The sequence below is a fragment of the Dendrobates tinctorius genome, unplaced genomic scaffold (genome assembly GCF_039654945.1).
Source record: "Dendrobates tinctorius isolate UK_male_01 unplaced genomic scaffold, ASM3965494v1 ptg000321l, whole genome shotgun sequence".
Lineage (NCBI taxonomy): Eukaryota > Metazoa > Chordata > Amphibia > Anura > Dendrobatidae > Dendrobates > Dendrobates tinctorius.
Genome location: NW_027361988.1, coordinates 1,365,059 through 1,386,760, shown reverse-complemented (window position 1 = coordinate 1,386,760; position 21,702 = coordinate 1,365,059). Strand labels below are relative to the sequence as shown.

Genomic DNA, 21,702 nt, shown 5'->3' with positions numbered 1-21,702 from the left:
CCAGAGAGATTCTGCCAAGACATCCATACATCCCAAAAGGACCAGAGACAGGACGGCAGCCATTTACATCATGGCTTCATTGCGAGGGACACGGATCTATGATTCTATATAGGAAACAACCTAGGGGTTTTCAGCCTCAGTTGGAAGAATACAGATCTGCTCCATTGACCATTGCTGAACTATGGATACGTTTCCTGACAGGTTATGATCCTCAGATCAACTAGCCTTGTTCCTTGTATGGATTCAATGGACTGCCATCTTCCTGCACTTGTTGTCACTTCCTCTCTGTGTGCGTGCCACAGGTGGAGTAACCGACCCTGGAATATGAAGCCAGGTTGTGATCTTCGGATCAACTGGCCGTGTATGGACTGTCATCTTCCTACGCTTGTTGTTACCTCCTCTCTTTGTGCGTGCCACAGGTGAGGTAGCGACCCTGGAAGTTATGTAGTCACAGCTGCTCTTATCCCAGTGGGTCAGTGGAGGGTGAGACTCGGTAATGTGCCCCATCTTGGGTATTTTCCTGGGACTGTTCTATGTGTTATCTGCCTGTTTTGTGGTACAATAAAGCATTGCCCACACTGTTTTACCCTCACCCTGTGCTGTATGAGTAGCGTTTTGCCCACTAAAAAAGGAGAGCAGGAGTTTGGCAGGGGAAGAGTCCTGAGGAGATCATTTGCATATTCCCAGTGCCTTCTGGAATAAGTGAAGAGTCTCCGCGAGCTCAACGATCACTGGATTTTGGCCGTTGCAGCTGAAAAGAGGAAATCGGTAAACCGCGCGCCTATCAGCACGTGAATTTTGGCTCATTTTTCATCGATTCGAAATTTCTTTAACAATAATATGGAAGAGGCCAGGAGCCATTTGGTGAGCTGCATTTCTTGCTACATGTTCACAGACTTAACAGTGGAAAAGCCAAACTTCACCTGCCACAAATGCAAGCTTGTGTCCCTGTTGGAGGAAAAGTTGCAAAATCTCGAAGAGAGGTTAGCTACATTGAAGATCATTAAGGAAGGTGAAGAGTTCTTAGACAGAGCAGAATTATGTCTTCATGTTACAGAAAGAGAAGAAATTTGAAGTGCACCTGAAGAAACAGAGGAATGGAAACGTGACCCAGAGAAGCAGGAGGATTGGGAGGCAGTCAGCACCCATACTGCTCAGGAACCAGTACCAGGCTCTCACGCAGGAGAACGATGAAGAAATACATCAGGATAAGACTTTGCCAACAAACAGCAACCTTGTACGCCTTCAGAGTCCTCCTGGATGGAGAAAGAAAAATGTTGTGAAGAAGAAACGGAGAGTGGTGGTCATGGGGGATTCCCTGTTGAGAGGAACAGAGGCCGCTATCTGCAGACCGGATATAACTTCAAGAGAAATGTGCTGTCTTCCAGGTGCAAAAATTAAAGATGTGTCTGACAGGATATCAGGACTCTTCAGACCTACAGATGACTACCCATTCCTGCTACTACATGTGGGGACAAATGACACCGCAAGAAACGACCTGGAAACCATCTGCAGAGACTTTGAAGACTTAGGCAAGAAAGTGAAAGAACTGGGAGCGCAGGTGGTCTTCTCTTCCATCCTCCCAGTGGATGGCCATGGAACAAGGAGGTGGAATAAGATTCTGCAGGGGAACAACTGGCTACGTCGATGGTGCCGTCAGCAACGATTTGGATTTCTGGATCACGGAGTGAATTATCTGTACGATGGACTACTTGCCTGAGATGGGGTGTGAAGAAAAAATATCTCTTTCTTACTTTTTTCTTTAGTAAGAGCACAGTGAGGATAGAATGGAAAACAATATTAAATTGTGTGGATAAAGCAAATCTTGTTTACTGTTCATTCAAAAAAAGATTACAAAAATGAAGAAAAGTAAGTTCACAGCACACAGAATATAAATATTAGATTAAAAGAAGAGAAAAAACAAGCATTCATTGGTTCTTACATGTGGTCTTGAGGCATGTGGTATGTGTTGGAGATTCTCAAGGTATGAGAAATCTCCCTGTAAACGACTTAGGTCGGCTTTTATACTATTTTGACCCATAGACTTGCATTAGTGTCTATTTTTCCTGTCTCATAACCACATCTGGTGATCTGCCGCTATGTTCATAGCTTCTACCATGTTAGAACAACAGTAGTAACTTATAGAATATGTATATTAGTTTTTATGCATTACCTTTGAAAAACTTAAGCCTATGGCCTTTGACCTTTGGAACCATTTACAACCTCCAAATAGCCACATATTGACAGTTCTGACAAATGCCCTATAGTTCTGACAGAGAACAGATGTATCAGCCAAAGTACTCAGAATAGCTCAGTCACCCACTAACCAGAGTCTCTGCTTCCCTGCATATGTTAAGCAATCTATATTATTTTTTATTATAGAAATACTGATATTTTAGAGTCCCCCTGATTATGATTTGAGAAATATCATAATCCTAAACTTATTCTCTCACCATTCGTATCACATTCATTCTTTATTCTGAAAACCTTGTATCAACATCTGCTTTGAATGTCATCTGAATTCTCAAACCTATTGTAAAAATTACGTCAGAGAGTTATATTTTTTCCGTTTTAACATCTCTCTTAAAATATCCTCTTCCTTTTTCATTTCTATCTTTATATTTTTATAAATTCTCTTAATTTTACACATAATAACTATTTGATATATTATACACAGCAAAACTATAATAAACCCAGCAAAGAGCAAACAGATGAACGGCATACTAGGGCACACAAATCACCACATTACCAGACGGAGCTCTTTATCTGAAGTATTGCGGTATATGATTCAGTCAAAAAACGGAGGTGCTTGCATGAAAAAACATGAATATTTCAATGTGAAGCGAAAAAAGAAGAAATATGCAGTACTCACCGATGTAGCTGAAAAACTGTGCGTCTTTATTTCACATATTTTCCATCAAATGTGTGGACATGCAGGACGTGGAGGAATGCTAGGGGAGGGAGGTGCCGGACATCGGCCGTTTCGCGATTACTCTCTTCTATGGGTCCAGGCGAGGGGATTAGCTAAAGGTCATTCCCTTTATAGGATCACAGACCTTACTAATTAACATACATAGCAAGTTGTGAAACTAACATTTACAAAAAAATATATAGTTATACAATATACAGAGTGCAAGATACTAGTAAGGAATAAATCTTTCCATATCGATTTACAAGATAATCTATATTTTTACAATATCATAGGAAGATAATCTAAATAACTTTACATACAATTTTTTATATAACATTTTTTTATAGAAATACTGATAGACCGATCCGGTCATTTAGTCCCAAAGGACCTTGTGCGTTCGCTTTCAGGATCCATTTTGCTTCTTGTTGCAGTAAAGCTTTGTCATGGTTGCCTCCTTGAGGTGGAAAATTGACCTTTTCAATCCCTGCAAAACTCAAAATTTCTGGGTTAGCTTTCTGCACATCTTGAATATGCTTAATTAGTCGCAGTGAGCCCTTTCCTGATGTAATAGATCTATAGTGTTCACCAAAACGTATCGTAAGTGGTCTTATAGTTTTTCCAATATAAAAATAACCACATGGACAAAAAATAACATAAACCACGAATTTAGTTTGACAAGAAATGTAGTTTTGTACCTTATGTTCCATAGAGCCGAAATGTATAGAATTCCCTGTCAGATGAGGATGACAGTATTTGCAGTGACCACATTTATAATTTCCTTTTATTGATAAATCTCGTAGCCAATTTTTTTGAGGGGGACGAAGTCTATGATGTACTAATAAATCCCCTATATTATGTGCCCTCTTATATGCAAATTGAGGAACTAATTTACCATCTGTGTGTAAGGTTTTTTCTGTGTCAATGAGATGCCAGTGTTTTCTCACTGCTGCATGTATTGCTCTATCTATTGCACTATGTTTGAAACAAAAATTAAATTTTTTTGTAGGTTTGACTACACTATTTAATTTTTTAGTCCTTTCCTCTAATAAATCCATCTGAGAAAATTTTTTTACCCTTTCATATGCTTCATTTAATAAAGTCATAGGATATCCCCTTTGCAAAAAACGTTGTTTCAGCTCAGAAATTTGTTCATTAAAAATGGTTTCATCATTATTCAGTTTTCTTACTCTAGAGGCTGAGTTCACACGTGGTGTTTTTTTCGCGTTTCCGCTGCGGTTTTAACTGCGCAATTTTGCTGCGAAAACGCGAAAAATAAGCATCCCATGCATTCCTATGGGATTCCGCAATGCTGTGCTAATGCTGCTGTTTTTATCGCGGCGGAATCGCTTTGCGGTAAAAAACGCAGCATGCTCATTAATTTGCGGAATCGCGGCGAACCCGCACCCATAGGAATGTATTGTTCCGCTTACTTCCCGCATGTGGCTGTGCACACCATGCGGAAAGTAAGCAGAACAATTGCGGATGGTACCCACGGTCCGGAGGAGAGGAGACTGTCCTCCGGGCTTTGGGTACCATATCCCTGTAAAAAATAGAATTTTAAAATAAAAAATATTGTTATTCTTACCTTCCAGCGTCCCGCGCAGCCTTCCCGCCTCTCTCCACGCTTCCGTTCCCAGTAATCCTTTGCGAAAATGCCCGCGATGGCGTCCGTTCTCGCGAGTCTCGCAGTCATTCGCGCGACGTCATCGCGAATAACCGCGATCCCGTGAGAACGGACGTCATCGCGGGCATTTTCGCAAAGGATTACTTTGAACGCCTGCGCGGGACGTCGGAAGGTAAGAATAACACCATTTTTTATTTTTTTTACATTCTATCTTTTACTACTGATGCCACATAGGCAACCTCAGTAGTAAAAAGTTGGTCACACTCGTCAAACACTATGTTTGACGAGTGTGACCAACCTGTCAATCAGTTCTCCAAGCGATGCTACAGATTGCTTGGAAAACGCTAGCATTTTGCAAGCTAAATACGCTTGCAAAATGCTAGTTTTTCCGCGGGAAAATCGTGGGAATTTAAAATGCGATTTTCCCGCGGAATGGAATTCCGGAACTCTCGCGGGAATTTCCGCGAGAGTTCCGGTACGTGTGAACTTAGCCTTAGCATTTGCCTATATGGAAGTCTCTTTTTAGTGTGTAATGGGTGAGCTCTCTTATAATGTAAGTAATTATTTGTTGCTGTTTCTTTTCTAAACACTTCTGTTTTTAAAGAACCATTTTTTATTTTAAATTTGACATCAATAAAATCTATTGTGTTTCCCCCAAATGAAAATGTGAAGCGCATGTTGTCACTGTTCACATTGTTCAGGTATTTTACAAAATCTGCGAATTCTTCCTGAGAACCCCACCAGATAATAAAAATATCATCCACAAAGCGAAAATATGCTTGTAAATGTCTTAAGTGTGGATTTAGGGCTGTTTTTATATAAAACTCTTCAAATCGTGCTAGAAATAAATTTGCATAAACACAAGAGACTGGCGTGCCCATTGCTGTGCCCACCCTTTGTATGACACAAGAGACTGGAGTGCCCATTGCTGTGCCCACCCTTTGTATGACACAAGAGACTGGCGTGCCCATTGCTGTGCCCACCCTTTGTATGACACAAGAGACTGGAGTGCCCATTGCTGTGCCCACCCTTTGTATGACACAAGAGACTGGCGTGCCCATTGCTGTGCCCACCTTTTGTATATACCACTTATCCAGAAATTTGAAGGCATTATGTGTCAAAACATAATCAAGTGACTCGATAATAAAGGAAATAAAATCCTGTGATTTGTTTGTGTAAAATCTCCTTTATTGCTGCTATGCCTTTATCATGGGGGATGCGGGTATATAGACTCTCAACATCAATAGATGCAAAGGAGAAATGTGGTTGCCAATGGAAATCTTTCAATTTTTTCAATAAATCTCCTGAATCTTTTACAAAAGATGGCACAGCTTTTAGTAAAGGTTTTAGTAGCCAGTCCAAGTATTGTGAAAGTGGTTCAGTCAAAGAGTTTTCCCTGAAATTATAGGGCGACCCGGAGGCTCTTTTAAAGACTTGTGCACTTTTGGCACACTATACCAATAGGGAATTTCTGGGTATTCTGGAAAGAGTTTTTCTGCTCTCTTTTTTGATAATATCCCCAATTGAACATACTTTCTTAAAAGAGATCTTAATTTGTCCTTATATTTATGCAAAGGGTTGTCATTTAGCATACAGTAGGTATTACTATCATTCAAGTGATTTAGGGCATCTTGTATATAGTATGTCTTATCCAAAAGAACCAAATTTCCTCCTTTATCAGATCTCCTGAACACAGTATCACTCCATCCCTTCATTTCTTGCAAAGCTTTCATCTCAGATGCTCTCAAATTTTTTTCTGACATGGGATAGAGTAAAGCTTCTACATCCTTGATGACCATATCATGGAAAAGATCGATACTGTTCCCAGGAGATATAGGAGGCATGAAATTTGATTTTATTCCTCCTTTAAAAGGTATTGGTATTTCTTCATTGGAATTAACTGATTCCAGGGAGAAATCCGGTTCAGTTATACTCATTAACATTTCAACATCACTTAAGAATTGTCTGGGACAGATATCTGAATTTAGCATAAAGCCTAAAGGACCAATAGTTGGAGGTTTCTCACCTTCATGTATAGGAACAGAAACTGCAGCTGAAACACTGGAAAAAATTTTTTTAAGATGTAGCTTTCTTATACTTTTAAACAATTCAATCCTAAAATCGACATAATCAAATTTTTCTGGAATACAAAAATTTAAGCCTTTAGATAGAACTTCAGTATGTTCACTGGATAATTGGCGCTTTGAAAGGTTTATTATACGTAGATTGTCCTTGGAGGTGTTATTTCCTCCATACTTGCTTGCGTTTCTTTCCTTGATTTTGTAATTTTCCGGCCTCGTCTTGTTTTTTTCCTAAAGGGGGCGTATTATTAGAGGTAGAAGGAAAAGTAAGCATGCTTGAGTCCTCTCGATCGTCTGCAACACTTGAGTCCGAATCCGTGGTCCATCCTTCATAGTTATTTTTATGAGCCATGTTGTATCTCCGCTTTTTAGAAAAGGAGGAACGATTTTTATTCCAGGAAAAAATCATGTTATTTTCGTAGTCATTTTTATCTCTCAAAAACTTTTCTTTTTTCTTCTTCTTAATATCGATTTGTTGTAATACGAGTTTTTGAGGCTGGTTTCACATTTGCGTTTTTTAGCGCTGGAAAAAAACGCATACGTGCGCATGCGATTTTTCCCCTATATTTAACATGGGTGCGCATACCTGCGCACTTGTAAGCGCATGTATGCGATTTTCATGCGCTGCGTTTTTTTGGGGTGTGCGATGGTATTTTCCAGACGCTGCATGTTGCATTTTTTGGCCCTTGAAAAAATCGCATGCGCACGTATGCGCACGTTTTGCGCTAAAAATGGCCATTATAGCCTATGGATGCGCATACGTGCGCACTGGCATGCGCAGGTATGCGCTTTTTTAGCGCAGCGTTTTTTGGGTGGTGTCCACTTTTTATCCTAGTTAGAATCTTCTAAAGTCCAAAAAAAAAAGGCTATATAAAGGAGGTGCCTGCCAAAACTCTGCCACTACTACACTAGACAGATTGAAGAGCAGACATTCAACCAAGAACACATTATATCAGCGAAGAATGTGAGTATATTACATTATATGCCTGTCCTTTTAAATTATGTATGTACTAATGATTTTTATTATTTTTACATGCAGTATGTCTTCAGAATCGGAGTATTCCCCATCGCGGCAGGAATTGGCGCAAGCAGACCGTGAGGTGATTATTTTCGTGCATCTGGTAAGTATATCTGCTGCTTCTCCAAATCTCTTACGTTTTTTTCAACTTTCAGACATCGTCATCATCATCTGCGGACGGGAATAGTGAGGGCGAACAGCAGGAGCAGCGAAGCCAAGTCCCGGTGGTGATACGTAATGTAAGTATCAAATGATTTGTAATGTTTTTTTTTTTTTTTATCTTCTATTTTTACTCTTTTTTTTTTTTCTTTTTTTGTAACTTTTTAGTCAATTTAAATTTGATTATTCTAATGAATGTGTTTTGTCTAGGTTCCACAACGGGATGAAGACGTCTACCTGGATAATGAGCAGCTCATCAGCCTGGTCCAGGAGCGTTCGCCGTTGTGGGACAGCCGTGACCGGCTGTACAAGGACAATGTGGTGACACGGCGGCTATGGAATGAGGTGGCCGCAGCGTTGATGGATGGCTGGGACAGCGCCACAGCATCCGCCAAAAAGGCGTTTAGTGAGTATTTCCCTGCTCTGTATTGTGCCGCAGTGACTGTTGTCCTTGACGGCACTGTTGGGTTTCGTGCTAGGCGTATTCTAGCAGGAAACCCAACAGTGTCATCGTGGTCTACAGTGACTGCTTTGAGTATTGTATTGCTACATTGTGCCGCAGTGACTGTTGTCCTTGACGGCACTGTTGGGTTTCGTGCTAGGCGTATTCTAGCAGGAAACCCAACAGTGTCATCGGGGTCTACAGTGACTGCTTTGAGTATTGTATTGCTACATTGTGCCGCAGTGACTGTTGTCCTTGACGGCACTGTTGGGTTTCGTGCTAGGCGTATTCTAGCAGGAAACCCAACAGTGTCATCGTGGTCTACAGTGACTGCTTTGAGTATTGTATTGCTACATTGTGCCGCAGTGACTGTTGTCCTTGACGGCACTGTTGGGTTTCGTGCTAGGCGTATTCTAGCAGGAAACCCAACAGTGTCATCGTGGTCTACAGTGACTGCTTTGAGTATTGTATTGCTACATTGTGCCGCAGTGACTGTTGTCCTTGACGGCACTGTTGGGTTTCGTGCTAGGCGTATTCTAGCAGGAAACCCAACAGTGTCATCGTGGTCTACAGTGACTGCTTTGAGTATTGTATTGCTACATTGTGCCGCAGTGACTGTTGTCCTTGACGGCACTGTTGGGTTTCGTGCTAGGCGTATTCTAGCAGGAAACCCAACAGTGTCATTGTGGTCTACATTGACTGCTTTGAGTATTGTATTGCTACATTGTGCCGCAGTGACTGTTGTCCTTGACGGCACTGTTGGGTTTCGTGCTAGGCGTATTCTAGCAGGAAACCCAACAGTGTCATCGTGGTCTACAGTGACTGCTTTGAGTATTGTATTGCTACATTGTGCCGCAGTGACTGTTGTCCTTGACGGCACTGTTGGGTTTCGTGCTAGGTGTATTCTAGCAGGAAACCCAACAGTGTCATCGGGGTGTACAGTGACTGCTTTGATTATTGTATTGCTAAATTGTGAAGCAGTGACTGTTGTACTTGACGGCACTGTTTTTTTTTATCAACAGTGGACAAAGTCCGAACACGTTGGCGTTCGATCAAGGACCGCTTCAACAGTGATGTTCGTGCTGAGGGCCAGGTTCGCAGTGGATCTGCGTCAAGGACCAGAACTAGATACCGTCACTATCACGCGTTGCAGTTCCTAAGACCGGTCCTTGCCACAAGATCGTAAGTATTATACATTTTGGGTTTTTATTTTTATTAATCTGTGTTTTTCTAATCCACAGCTGATGCTTCTTGTAAAGGCATGGTAGTAATGATTTTCCTTTCTTCCACAGCACCTGGAGCAGCACCCTGCAACCTGGCCCTGGAGCGGTCCTTCGTCGGACGTCCTCTGACCCGTCCCAGCCATCCGACAGCCAGGAAGCACCTTGCAGGTCCCACACACACACAGCTGGTGACCAGGAAGCTGGGCCATCAGGTGTTCCCCTGTCCCAGGTCTCTGCCACTGGTTATGCGGGCACTACCCGCCAGCGGCAGAGGGCCTTGGACAGGAATGTCTTGCCCGAGTTTATGCATTTGAGCGAGACATTTAATTCCAGCCTCAAGTCACTGTCCGACAGAGTTGAAAGCGGTTTTGCACTGATGGAACGTGGTTTTAACCACTTTGAACACCGCTTCAATTCTGTAGAACAGCGCCTTGACCGTCTGGAGGCCGACCTCAACAGACCAGCACACCATTTTTTTAGTAAGATTGAAAAGGGCATGGCAGAACACCTTAGTCCTGATCAACAGCTGAATGTGCTGCAGGCCTGCAACAATGCTTTCTTGCAGGCTATGCAGCATAATCGGTACGGTCAGCAGTCAGTGGTGTCCTTTCCACCTGTGCCACCATTGACTCGCTTCACCTCACTACCGACTTGTGCTGCATACCACTGCACGGACACCTCTCTTCAAAGGCTGGACACCCACCGTTACACCACCACAAGTCTGAGTGCAGCTGGTCACTTCACCGACACCACCATGGCAAGCGCTGCTCCTGTCTGGAGCACCACCGCCAATCCCATGCATGCGTGGAGCTCAGCCACCACTAGGCAAACATGGAACAGCCCTGCCGCTACAACAACATGTAGTAGCCCTGCCACCACCACTCTGCAAACCTGGGCCATCACTGCCGCCACCAGTCCTCCTGCAAGGACGAGCACTGAACAAGAAGAGCAGCATCAGCCACCTCAGCAGCAGCAGCCAACTCAGCAGACGCCACCTCAGCAGCAGCAGCCACCTCAGCAGCAGCCGCCACCTCAGCAGCAGCAGCAACCACCTCAGCAGCAGCCGCCACCTCAGCAGCAGCAGCAACCACCTCAGCAGCAGCAACCACCTCAGCAGCAGCTGCCACCTCAGCAGCAGCCGCCACCTCAGCAGCAGCCGCCACCTCAGCAGCAGCCGCAACCTCTGCAGCAGCAGCCGCCACCTCAGCAGCAGCAGCCATACCAGCAGACGGGGGACCTACATTCCATATTTGCCCCTACTTCAAGGCGAAATCAATCAAGGCGGGCATTGGGCCAAAGTCGGTCCAGGCACACAAGCCTACGGCGACATGCCATTACAACTAATGTAACTGAACAGATTTCCTCTCCTACAAGTGTTCCAAGTTTAATTCCCTTAACTGGACTACCTTCCCCCACAAGTTTTGTTGCCCCTTCCCCTCAAACACCGTCTTCAACTGCAAGTGTTGCATATTCCCTGCACACCCCCAAATTGAAACCATCTGCCCCCAAACGCCGTAAAAAATAATTTTTAAATTTTTTTTTTGTGATAAAAAATAAATTTACATTTGTGGTTCACCATTAATAAGTTTCATTAATGTTGTTTGCGCCGCTCACACACACTGATGGGTAAATACATGTTAAAAACCAACCCAAGGGCTAGTATAGTCATATGTGAAATAACATGGACTAGTATAGTCATTCAAAGGCCTAGTGTAATAACTCTAGTTTTACAAAATAGAATCTGGTTTCATGAAAAACAAACTGTTGAAACTTGTCTAAAAAATAAGTTTCTTTCTAGTTTCACCAGTTTGTTTTTGGTGAAACAAGATGCTAGTTGTTAAAAATCGAGTTATTACAGTAGGCCTTGGTATGACTATACTAGGCCGTGGTATTTCACATATACTACTAGCCCCAAGGCCTAGTATACTCATATTTGAAATACCACGGCCTAGTATAGTCATTCCAAGGCCTAGTGTAATAACTCTAGTTTTACAAAATAGAATCTGGTTTCATGAAAAACAAACTGTTGAAACTTGTCTAAAAAATAAGTTTCTTTCTAGTTTCACCAGTTTGTTTTTGGTGAAACAAGATGCTAGTTGTTAAAAATCGAGTTATTACAGTAGGCCTTGGTATGACTATACTAGGCCGTGGTATTTCACATATACTACTAGCCCCAAGGCCTAGTATACTCATATTTGAAATACCACGGCCTAGTATAGTCATTCCAAGGCCTAGTGTAATAACTCTAGTTTTACAAAATAGAATCTGGTTTCATGAAAAACAAACTGTTGAAACTTGTCTAAAAAATAAGTTTCTTTCTAGTTTCACCAGTTTGTTTTTGGTGAAACAAGATGCTAGTTGTTAAAAATCGAGTTATTACAGTAGGCCTTGGTATGACTATACTAGGCCGTGGTATTTCACATATACTACTAGCCCCAAGGCCTAGTATACTCATATTTGAAATACCACGGCCTAGTATAGTCATTCCAAGGCCTAGTGTAATAACTCTAGTTTTACAAAATAGAATCTGGTTTCATGAAAAACAAACTGTTGAAACTTGTCTAAAAAATAAGTTTCTTTCTAGTTTCACCAGTTTGTTTTTGGTGAAACAAGATGCTAGTTGTTAAAAATCGAGTTATTACAGTAGGCCTTGGTATGACTATACTAGGCCGTGGTATTTCACATATACTACTAGCCCCAAGGCCTAGTATACTCATATTTGAAATACCACGGCCTAGTATAGTCATTCCAAGGCCTAGTGTAATAACTCTAGTTTTACCAAATAGAATCTGGTTTCATGAAAAACAAACTGTTGAAACTTGTCTAAAAAATAAGTTTCTTTCTAGTTTCACCAGTTTGTTTTTGTTGAAACAAGATGCTAGTTGTTAAAAATCGAGTTATTACAGTAGGCCTTGGTATGACTATACTAGGCCGTGGTATTTCACATATACTACTAGCCCCAAGGCCTAGTATACTCATATTTGAAATACCACGGCCTAGTATAGTCAATTCAAAGGCCTAGTGTAATAACTTTTAATGGAGCAGATTACATTCATCCACTCAATGCTGACTTGTATTCCCCATGGACTTTCATTGGGGTTGGGTTTTGAGTGTTGTGTTTTGAGAAAATCACATACTTTGTTTTAAACTATTTGCACAATTTTATCTTGAAAAAAAATGGTTTCCTGATTCATGGCCTGCAGCTTTGCTCATTCCAATATATTTCACGCAGACTAGCAATGCTGCATTTTAACTCGTATGTGTATTTACCTGCCCAGGTGTGTGAACATAACAAAATTCAGTTATACATGGGAAGTTTTTTAATTAATCGGAGTTTAAAAAATATAGTGCACTCAGTAATGGTATCAAATAAGGATTTTTATTACCATAAACAACAACATTACACCATTTCATCTTGCCAGTGCACCCGTCCTACATCAGAAATAAAGTAGGCCGCAAATTTGTCCCTCATTTGGCCAACTTCAACGGATGACCTGAGAGTGTGCTGAGTGAATTCAGGCAATGGGTTAGGAGCATCATCGTCCAGTTCAAAGGTCGGGTGCTCTTTAGCCATCACAAAGTTATGTAGAACCACACAGGCCTTCACCACCTCATCGACTGTTTCAAGTTTAAGATTAATGGCCGTGCCCAGAATTCGCCATCTGGAAACAAGAATCCCAAAAGCACACTCGACAGTTCTTCTGGCCCTGGTCAGCCTGTAATTAAAAATTTTTTTGGTGTGGTCCAAGTCCCGGCTGGAGTAGGGTTTCAGTAAGTTTCCGCACATTTGAAAAGCCTCATCGCCAACCATTACAAAGGGCAGTGGCGGAGCTTCGGTGTGAGGAAGAGGCCGTGGCATAGGGAAATTAAATTGGTTGCCATACAACCTCCGGCCCATGTCTGAGTTTTTAAAAGCCTGCGAGTCATTACCACGGCCAAATGCTCCAATGTCCACTGCTACAAACATACATCCGGCATCCGCAATTGCAATGAGTACTATTGAAAAGTACTTTTTGTAATTATAGTACTCAGATCCCGTTCTTTGGGGTTTGATGATCCGTATGTGTTTCCCATCAACAGCTCCCAAACAGTTGGGAAAATTGCATACTGTCCAGAATTTGTCAGCAATTTCCATCCACTTTTCAGCGGTGGGCAGGGGCATAAATTCTGGGCAAAGAACATTCCAGAGAGCCCGGCAGGTGTCAGCAACAATTCCAGACAAGGTAGAGATTCCAATACGGTACTGGAAGTGTAGTGAGGATAGGGTTTCTCCAGTCGCCAGGAATCTGTGAACAGACAAAGAAGTAAAATTAATATTTATGTATATTATTTTTAAAAACTATAAAAAAAATATTAGTACATTCACGAAAACTAATTACCCAAGGTTTTGAATACTAAATTTACAAAAAAAAACATCAGACCACACCCCTTTGTTTTTAAAACATACCGTAATGTCACCAGTAGCCGTTCCTCAGGAGGAATCGCACGACGGAGCTGTGTGTCCTGTCTCCGGATGGATTGTTGGACACGAGCAAGCAAATCCATGAAACTTTCGTGGGACATCCGGATATAATCTGTAAATTTCTCCGGGTTTGACTGGAGCTCGCTGTAGAGGGTATGGTATGCCCCACGGCTCTCCCGGAGTTCAACAATCGGATGTATCCACATACGCCGCCGTCTTCGCTGCCTCTCTCTCTTCCTTTGTTCATGGCAAGCAACTGCATACGCCTGAGCCATCGCGATGTCCAAATCCAAGTTGAAGTGAAAACTCTTCCAGCGCAGATCCATGGTCACGAGAAGAATCAAGCAAATGTGAAGAATACTGTAGACAGGGTGTATATATATTAACATACCACACCCACAATGAAGTCCCATTGGTCTTGTGTGTTGTTGAATGGTTGTTTTTTCTTTTTTGTGGGGTTTTTCCAAAATCTGTAAAAAAACGCAAACGCACAAAAAACGCATACAAACGCGCAAAAACGCTGCGTTTTTTTCCTGCATGCGCATTAAAATGCTGGAAAAAAACGCAGCGTTTGTATGCATTTGTATGCGTTTTTTTAATGCGTTTTTTTGCGGGAAAAACGCGCTGCAAAAAAAAGCAAGTGTGAAACTAGCCTTATCCAATTTTTTGTAAAAATGTGTATTTTGGTTTTCTGTGTAGCGTGACTTTATTTCTGATTTCGCTTTCTCCAACTGTTCAGTCAGATGATCATACTCCTGCTCATTTTTCTCTGCTACCAATTGTAATAAATTGAGAGAACATTGGTGAAGGAGATCAGTCCATTTCTTTTGGAAAATAGGATCATCTTGAAATTGTGAAATTTCCTTGAAGATACGTAAACCTCTCGGGACTCTCTTGCATTCAGTGTATGATTTCAATGATTTTACAGTCCAGAATGATCGGATTTCTCTCTCAGCTAATGATTGTATTTTAAATTCAAGTGATCTTGTGCTGATAATATGCAGCTCTTCCTTACGATTGCATCCTCTCGTCCTGCTAAAAGTCCCTGTTCAACCGCATTCATATCAGAAAGCTCCATATTTACGTCTGTGTCCATAGTATAGATAAAAAGTGAGTGAAATAAACCCTGTGCTCAGTTCAATTACACAAGTTGAATGATCCCAGCAAAGAGCAAACAGATGAACGGCGTACTAGGGGGCACAAATCACCACATTACCAGACGGAGCTATTTATCTGAAGTATTGCGGCATATGGTTCAGTCAAAAAATGGAGGTGCTTGTATGAAAAAACATGAATATTTCAATGTGAAGCAAAAAAAGAAGTATGCAGCACTCACCAATGTAGCTGAGTTTTGCAGGGATTGAAAAGGTCAATTTTCCACCTCAAGGAGGTGACCATGACAAAGCTTTATTGCAACAAGAAGCAAAATGGATCCTGAAAGCGAATGCACAAGGTCCTTTGGGACTAAATGACCGGATCGATCTATCAGTATTTTTATAAAAAATGTTATATAAAAAATTGTATGTAAAGTTATTTAGATTATCTTCCTATGATATTGTAAAAATATAGATTATCTTGTAAATCGATATGGAAAGATTTATTCCTTACTAGTATCTTGCACTCTGTATATTGTATAACTATATTTTTTTTGTAAATGTTTGTTTCACAACTTGTTATGTATGTTAATTAGTAAGGTCTGTGATCCTATAAAGGGAATCACCTTTAGCTAATCCCCTCACCTGGACCCGTAGAAGCGAGTAATCGTGAAACGGCCGTTGTCCGGCACCTCCCTCCCCTAGCACCTAGCATTCCTCCACGTCCTGCATGTCCACACATTTGATGGAAATTATGTGAAATAAAGACGCACAGTTTTTCAGCTACATCGGTGAGTGCTGCATATTTCTTCTTTTTTTGCTTCACATTGAAATATTCATGTTTTTTCATGCAAGCACCTCCATTTTTTGACTGAATCATATGCCGCAATACTTAAGATAAATAGCTCCGTCTGGTAATGTGGTGATTTGTGTGCCCTAGTATGCCGTTCATCTGTTTGCTCTTTGCTGGGATCAGACTACAGGGGAATGCAGATGCCCTGTCCAGAGTTCACTGTATGTCATGTGTCCACCCCTTAGGGTTGAACATAGGAGGGAGGTACTGTATGTGGTACAGTAAAGGGTGTTTTACTGGATGGAAGATACATTTCTCCCAGCAGGTTAATGTTTGGCTGGGTTTTTCCCTAAAGGCAGGACCTGCGATGATGTCATGGTCACGTGATCATCAGCCCATGTGATGTTTACCTCACTTGTAGGAGGGGTTATGGGCTATGTAATGGAGGTTGATGTTTGGCACATGGTGAGTGTGTGTCTGGAAGTTACAGGACCTTGGCTGGACTTAGCCTGGACACGTACACAGGATCCCCGTGCTGCAGGACTATAGCAGCAAGACTCTCAACAACCATGGGAATGGCACCTGGCAGATGCCGCGGACCTGTCAGCCGCTTAGTTAAGCCCGTCTCGTGCAAGTGGTGAGTATGGGACCAGTGGTTCTCCAAGCTGGAGTATATTTCTGTTTTTCCTTACTTTCTGTTAATCTGCTGTTTACAACGTGACATTAAACCACTGAAATTGGACTTTAAGCCTGTGTGTTGCCTCGTTACTGCAGCCCTGCCATTACCTACCAGAGTGAATCCCTACACCTCCTTAAAACTATTGCACAGAGTCTATTTGGTGGTCTTGTACAATGGTTTCTGGGTTTTGGGATAAGGTGAAGCGTCTGATAGCACAGATGTATGGTGGACCGGTTGTTCTGGAACCTTCTACCCTTTTACTGGGAACCAGGCCTTCCCGGCTTCCAAAAAGCTTTCAGAAGCTAGTAAACTACTTATGTATGGCCACTAAAATCCACATTGCGGCAAAGTGGAAGTCGCCCTCACTGTCAATACAGTTGTGGCCAAAAGTATTGACACCTCTGCAATTCTGTCAGATAATACTCAGTTTCTTCCTGATAATGATTGCAAACACAAATTCTTTGGTGTTATTATCTTCATTTAATTTGTCTTAAATGAAAAAACACAAAAAGAATTGTCCTAAAGCCAAATTGGATATAATTCCACACCAAACATAAAAAAGAGGGTGGACAAAAGTATTGGCACTGTTCGAAAAATCAAGTGATGCTTCTCTAATTTGTGTGATTAACAGCACCTGTAACTTACCTGTGGCACCTAACAGGTGTTGGCAATAACTAAATCACACTTGCAGCCTGTTGACATGGGTTAAAGTTGACTCAACCTCTGTCCTGTGTCCTTGTGTGTACCACATTGAGCATGGAGAAAAGAAAGAAGACCAAAGAACTGTCTGAGGACTTGAGAAACCAAATTGTGAGGAAGCATAAGCAATCTCAAGGCTACAAGTCCAGAATGTTCCTGTGTCTACCGTGCGCAGTGTCATCAAGAAGTTTAAAGCCCATGGCACTGTGGCTAACCTCCCTAGATGTGGATGGAAAAGAAAAATTGACAAGAGATTTCAACGCAAGATTGTACAGATGTTGGATAACTCGACTAACATCCAAACAAGTTCAAGCTGCCCTGCAGTCCGAGGGTACAACAGTGTCAACCCGTACTATCTGTCGGCATCTGAATGAAAAGGGACAGTAAGGTAGGAGACCCAGGAAGACCCCACTTCTTACCCCGAGACATAAAAAAGCCAGGCTGGAGTTTGCCAAAACTTGCCTGAAAAAGCCTAAAACGTTTTGGAAGAATGTTCTCTGGTCAGATGAGACAAAAGTAGAGCTTTTTGGGCAAAGGCATCAACATAGTGTTTACAGGAGAAAAAAAGAGGCATTCAAAGAAAAGAACATGGTCCCTACTGTCAAACATGGCGGAGGTTCCCTGATGTTTTGGGGTTGCTTTGCTGCCTCTGGCACTGGAATGCTTGACCATGTGCATGGCATTATGAAGACTACCAACAAATTTTGCAGCATAATGTAGGGCCCAGTGTGAGAAAGCTGGGTCTCCCTCAGAGGTCATGGGTCTTCCAGCAGGACAATGACCCAAAACACACTTCAAAAAGCACTAGAAAATGGTTTGAGAGAAAGCACTGTAGACTTCTAAGATGGCCAGCAATGAGTCCAGACCTGAATCCCATAGAACACCTGTGGAGAGATCTAAAAATGGCAGTTTGGAGAAGGCACCCTTCAAATATCAGGGACCTGGAGCAGTTTGCCAAAGAAGAATGGTCTAAAATTCCAGCAGAGCATTGTAAGAAACTCATTGATGGTTACCGGAAGCGGTTGGTCGCAGTTATTTTGGCTAAAGGTTGTGCAACCAAGTATTAGGCTGAGGGTACCAATACTTTTGTCTGGCCCATTTTTGGAGTTTTGTGTGAAATGATCAATGTTTTGATTTTTGCTTCATTCTCTTTTGTGTTTTTTTTCATTTAAGACAAATTAAATGAAGATAATAATACCAAAGAATTTGTGTTTGCAATCATTTTCAGGAAGAAACTGAGTATTATCTGACAGAATGGCAGGGGTGTCAATACTTTTGGCCACAACTGTATCTATGAACGACATTATGTTATTCTCATTTGTGGCCCCAGCGTTTCTTATAGAATAAATGCCTTTCTCAGACAGTCCTGTAGTAATTACTTTGTTCTCACGGTTTGTAGGAGGGTTCGTTATCAGTATAAGTGCGAGAGATGAGAGACCGACGACTGCAGTTTTACCCTGTGTGTCCGGCGTCAGTTTTACAGTGTGAGAGATGCGGGGTCTGTGACCGAAGCTGGGGGTAAAGGGGTGTATACAGCATACACAGAGGGGTCTGTGACCGAAGCTGGGGGTATACGGGTGTATACAGCATACATAGAGGTCTGTGACCGAAGCTGGGGGTATACGGGTGTATACAGCATACATAGGGGTCTGTGACCAAAGCTGGGGGTATACGGGTGTATACAGCATACACTGAGGGGTCTATGACCGAAGCTGGGGGTATACGGGTGTATACAGCATACACAGAAGGGTCTATGACCGAAGCTGGGGGTATACGGGAGTATAAAGAGCACACTGAGGGGGTCTGTGACCAAAGCTGGGGGAATACAGGTGTATACAGCGTACACTGAGGGGTCTGTGACTGAAGCTGGGGGTATACGGGTGTATACAGCGTACACAAGGGTCTGTGACTGAAGATGGGGGTGTACAGAGTACACAGAGGGGTCCACACAAACGCGGTTTTGCTCAGTACACCTCGTACACACAGCTCCGCTATGTACACTCGTACACACACGGCTCCGCTCCGTACACCTCATACACACGGCTCCGCTCCGTACACCTCGTACACGCACGGCTCCGCTCCGTACACCTCGTACACACGCAGCTCCGCTCCGTACACCTCGTACACGCGCGGCTCCACTCCGTACACCTCGTACACGCGCGGCTCCGCTCCGTACACCTCGTACATGCGCAACTCCGCTCCGTACACCTCGTACACATGCGGCTCCGCTTCGTACACACAGGGCTCCGCTCCGTACACCTCGTACACACGCGGCTCCGCTCCGTACACCTCGTACACACACGGCTCCGCTCCGTACACCTCGTACACACACGGCTCCGCTCCGTACACCTCGTACACACAGGGCTCCGCTCCGTACACCTCATACACACACAGCTCCGCTCCGTACACCTTGTACACACGCGGCTCCGCTCCGTACACCTCATACACACACGGCTCTGCTCCGTACACCTCGTACACACACGCGGCTCCGCTCCGTACACCTCGTACACATACGGCTCCGCTCCGTACACCTCGTACACACACGGCTCCGCTCCGTACACCTCATACACACACGGCTCCGCTCCGTACACTTCGTACACACACGGCTCCGCTCCGTACACCTCGTACACACACGGCTCCGCTCCGTACACCTCGTACACGCGCGGCTCTGCTACATCCACCCTGTAAACCCCACCTGACCCCACACATAAACTTCCCCTCATCCAGCACCATGACAACCAGCACAGCAGAGTCCTGCACACACTGAGGCCCCTGATCATGTGACCCCTGACTCCTCCCCTCCTGTGACCTCATCACAGGTCCTGTGCGCACAGAGCAGCTGTAGAAATCTCCGGCCTCGGGGGTCTCACCAGACTTCGCTCTTTTCTTGCAGGGGCCGCAGTGGATTTCATCCTGGATCCATAGAGCTGAATAGAGGAGCGATGTTCCTTCACTCTGATGGGAATTGATGGTGACGTTTGTCCAACGTCCACGTTACCGAGTAAATCCCCCCAGGACTGCAGCCGGTAAAGACCCCGATATCCACAGGTGTCCCCTCTAATTGGGGGAAAGGGATAGAAAAGCCTCTTATCCCGAGGGGAAACCCTGTACATGGAGACATCGGCCTCAGATCTCTCCTGTCCTGTTCTTCCAGAGAAGCCTCAAACTTCTGTGTGTGACTCAGAGCTGAGATCTAACGGGAGAGAAGATTCCAGTGCGGGGAAGACGGGAAACCTTCATATAGACGGCCGGTGGGGATGGAGGCAGTGACCGACTCTGGCCACATCTGTCTCTAGAGCCGTAGTAGAAGATGAAGATGTCGTCCTCATCATGAAGGAGTTATTTCTCATGTCGCGTGTAATGAATATCTCCTGCAGTATTGCTAATGCCGATTCCAGTGTCGGTAATGAGACGAGAATTAGCGTTATGGAAGATGAGTCTATGAGGAACGTGTTCAGCTGCCGACTCCGAGGAGGAAACTGCTTGTTGTCTGTGGCCTAAATATATAGGTTTTATTAGTAGATGTCAGGGAAGAAAACTAAACCCTGTAAGATAATAAATCTCCTCATATGTTTCCCTTATTATCTCCAGTAATTGTATTATTACACAGGATTCTTATGATGTTACATCGGATCATCTTCTCATTCAGGTCTCTACAATATCGGATCCTCTCAGTGAAGATCTTCTACAGAAGAAAATTTTCCTGATTTACCCATCAAGGATGGATATGGACAGAGACAAGATGGCGGAGAGGATGTTACACCTCACCCTAGAGATCCTCTTCCGTCTCACTGGAGAGGTGAGAGATTCTGATGGCGTCACATTACATCATTCTTATCTATGGGAATAACAGATGGACAGAACTGGAGAGGTGAGGACTCTGGAAATGTCTGTAGTGAGATTTATTAATGTGTCTCTCCATAACCAGGATTACACAGTGGTGAAGAAGACCTCTAGTGACCGCTGTCAGGACCCTGTGTCTGAGGGATGGGGAAGACCCCTGAGCCCAATCACGGGGCCTCCACCTCACCCCCTGATCCATGAGGACATCAATGACCAGAAGATCCTAGACCTCATCTACAAGATGATTAAGCTGCTGACTGGAGAGGTGACACTGCTGGGAATGCTGGGACATTATACAGTAACACTATGAAGGGATCGGGGGGATGACGGTATCATTGTATGTGTCAGGTTCCTATAAGGTGTCAGGATGTCGCTGTCTATTTCTCCATGGAGGAGTGGGAGTATTTAGAAGGACACAGAGATCTGTACAAGAACGTCATAATGGAGGTTCCCCGGCCCCTCACATCACCAGGTAATAGACAGGACTAAATACACATGGCCTATAATTATCTGTATGTAGAGAATGAATTCAGTCCCTGTATGTGTTTCCTCCAGATCTATCCAGTAAGAGGACAACACCAGAGAGATGTCCCCGTCCTCTTCTTCCACAGGACTGTAACCAAGAAGATCCCAGTGCTCCTCAGGATCATCAGGTAGATGGAGAGAAGGTGTCA

At 43.4% G+C, this 21,702-nt stretch overlaps 1 protein-coding gene across 1 annotated transcript in view; it reads left to right on the top strand.

Annotated features, from left to right (window-relative positions):
* Positions 1–21,702, top strand: part of LOC141073957 (uncharacterized) — a 36,675-nt gene that overhangs the window by 6,844 nt on the left and 8,129 nt on the right. The gene's annotated exons all lie outside the window — the stretch shown is intronic.